The sequence below is a fragment of the Hippopotamus amphibius genome, chromosome 13, assembly GCF_030028045.1.
Source record: "Hippopotamus amphibius kiboko isolate mHipAmp2 chromosome 13, mHipAmp2.hap2, whole genome shotgun sequence".
In the NCBI taxonomy this organism is placed as follows: Eukaryota; Metazoa; Chordata; class Mammalia; order Artiodactyla; family Hippopotamidae; genus Hippopotamus; species Hippopotamus amphibius.
In genome coordinates, this window is record NC_080198.1 from 102,869,527 (window position 1) to 102,872,686 (window position 3,160).

The following is a 3,160-nucleotide window of genomic DNA, read 5'->3' on the forward strand; positions in this document are numbered from 1 at the left end:
CTTTGCGGTGCGGCCTGCGATGCTTGCCTTCCTCCGTGGGGCAGGTGGGCCTGGTCGGCCGCGCGTCTCCTCTTGTTCATTCTCACTGAAGAAAATCAGAGGATTTCTACCAAAGATGTCGATCTCAGGAACTTTGGGTGAGAGGAGGGGCTTTGCGACAGCGAAAGGAAACGTTTATCATCTTTGGAGAAATACTTTGATTTTGTTTCCTGAGAACAGGGTTGCAGGGCCCTGTCGTTGGTGGACGCGCCTCCTGAGCTGGTTTGGACCCAGATGGAAGGTGCCGGCCGTCCCCAGCGAGGTGGGGCGGGGTCGTTCAGCACTGGGCGGCCCCTCCTGGGGCTGTCAGGCCGCCTGCTGGGAACCGGCCCACCTCGTGTCGCTTGGGAAACTCAGCGGCACCTGTTCGGACACACTTACTTGCAGAACTGAAGTGGCCTTAAGGGTTTCTTTTCCCCTGATGTCGAAGAGGTTTCTTCTCCTCAAACCTCAGCTGCAGCCTGAGGCCCCCGCTGTCCTCAGAGACACAGTTGGGCTCCTGGTGTTTTCCTGCGGAAGTGGCGGGTGGACATCTGTGCTGCAGACGGATGCAGAATGGGCGTCCTGCCTTGCTCTGAACGGTCTGTGTGTGCCGTCGGAGGCCGCCGCCCGCCGCTGTCTGGGCCCGTCTGGGGTGTCGCCTGGACCCTGGGGTTTTGGACGCTGCCGACGTTTCACTGAAAGAGGAAAGATCAAAAATGAGGCGCGAGGAGGCCGGGGTGCGACAGGGCCACGGGGGGAGATGGGAGGGTGGCCGCAGAGGACATGGGGGTGTCGGGCTGGCTGGAGAGCCCCCAGGATGGCTCCCTGGCGGGGCCTGGAGGGCAGACCCGGGCTGGGAGGCGGCAGGGAAGTGGGCAGAGGGAGCCCAGCCGGCCCCAAGCCCCGGGGGCCCCTGGGCAGGTGGCAGGCGGGCCGGGGGAGACTCTCCAGGCCGCACACGCCCGCGTCACCCCGGGCCACTCGGAGTCGCCTGCAGGTCTGGGCGGCCACGGAGGGGCGTCTCGGGAGCCCAGGTGAGAACCGCTGCTCGGCTGTCTCGGGCCTCCTGACCTCTCCGAGCTGAGGTCCCCGTGACCTGCCCCCACCCTCACTGTTGACCCCAAGGGCAGGCCCAGTGCCTTTCTTTCCCGACCTGGATGCCCCATTCAGCAGCCCCCGTCCCCCGCCTCCCCCCAGAGGGGCTCTGTGGGGGGGCCTGGCCGGGCCTGCGGTGGGGGCGTGGAGCACGGGGGTGGGGCCCGGGCGGGCAGTGGGGCCGAGGCCCTGGGCTCAGCGCCGGGCCGGCTGGGGTCTGCCTGTGGCAGGATCACGGACGCAGCGCAGCGGCACGTCCTCCAGGGGACGGGAGGACGCCTGACCCCGCGGGGACCCCGGGCTCCCCGGCACCGAGAGGGACCCTCCTGCCGGACAGTGAGCACGTTCGGGGAGGCGGCCTCGGCCGCGTAGCCCCCGGGAAGCGTCCGCCCGCCCGGGGCTGGGGCCGTTCCCGCCCGTACCGTGAGGGGTGCTTCCTGAGCTGGAAGACAGCGGCTGGGGAGGCCCAGGGTGGCGGCTGGGTGCCCACACACCCAGCTCGGGCCCAGCCCTGGACAGGTGGGGCGAGGGTGCCCTCGGCTCGCGTGGCGGGGTCTCTGCGTGTGGACTTGCCTCCCGCACCTGCCGGTCAGCTGCCCCCGGTGGCCCCAGCCCCCTCGGTGGTCTCTGGGTCCGGCCACGGCCTCCCTGGCCTCCCTGGCCTCTGCGCACCCCACGCTCTTCCTCACAGCTGGGGGCCCTCCAGGCCGCTCCGCACCCCTTTCCTGCTCCAGGTTCCCCCAGGATGTCACGGGGGTTGGGTGGCCCCCTCCCCCTGGACGGGAGCGCCCCGGCGCCTTCTCCCCTCCTCCCTGTGCGCGTGCCCCCATCAGCTGCCCGCTGGAGGCCTGTCGTGCTGTCCTTCCGCCAGCTGTGGCCCTGCTGCGGGCGTGGGGTCCGCGTGGCTGCCTGGGGCGTGCACAGCCGTGGGACCGGCGGCTGCGAGCGGACGGGGCTGCAGGTCCTGGGGCCCTTTCACTGCAGCTGCTTGAGGCGCCGGTCGGGGTCGGGGGGCTGCTCGCACGTTCTCGCCCGCCTCGTGGGCCTGGTGTGGGCCACAGCACGTCCCCTCTGAGCTGGGGGCAGGCGGGAGACCCCTGGAGCGAGCGTGGGTGTGTGACCCGTTGATGGGCCAGAAAGGAGAGGGGAATATATTTGCAAGAGTCTGTGTCACACAGGTCGTGCTTTCTCAGCACAGCAGTAACAGACAGCAGTGAAACCTCATGTGTTTAGAAATTTTAAAAATACACTTTATGTAACTAACTCATGGGTCCAAGAAGAAATCACAAGTTAGTATTGAAAACTGAGCAATAATGGATCGTGTATTGACACATGTACGTGGACTGTAGGAAAATGGTGCAGATCACCCGGTGTGCAAGGCGGAAATAGAGACACAGATGTAGAGAACGAACACATGGACACCAAGTGGGGAAAGCGGGGAGGGTTGGGGGGGATGAATTGGGAGATTGGGATACCAAATTGTACACTCTAAATATATGCAGTTTATTGTAAAAAAAAAAATAAAAATAAAAAAATAAAAAGAAACTGAGTGATAATGAAAATGCTACAAATTGAAACTTGCCAAATATGTTTGAATGGGAAGAAGATGTATAACCCTAGAGGATTATATTAGAGAAAAAAGAAAAGTGAAGATTCATGAGCTAAGCATACAATTTAAGACATTAGACACAGGGCAGAAAACCTTCCTGCAAGGCCCAGGTAGTAAGCATTTCGGATGTGGAGGGCCACATCTGAGTGTAAAAATCCATCTGGGCTCTCGGCCAGCCGCACTGCAGGGGTCGTTTGCTGACCCCTGAATTCTGGAATAAAAGGATACAGTAAAAGAAAGAAGAAGGGAAGAGATGATAAAATAAGAGAGACATGAAGGAAGCAGGCAGAGCCAGAGCGAGCAGACCCGAGGTCTTGCCTCTGGTGCACTCAGGTGCGGGCCGAGCGGGGAGGAGCAGAGAGGGCCCGTCGGGGGCGAGAAGAGGACAAAACCGCAGGGCAGCAGAGACCCTGGCGATGGGGAGAGGGCGCGGCG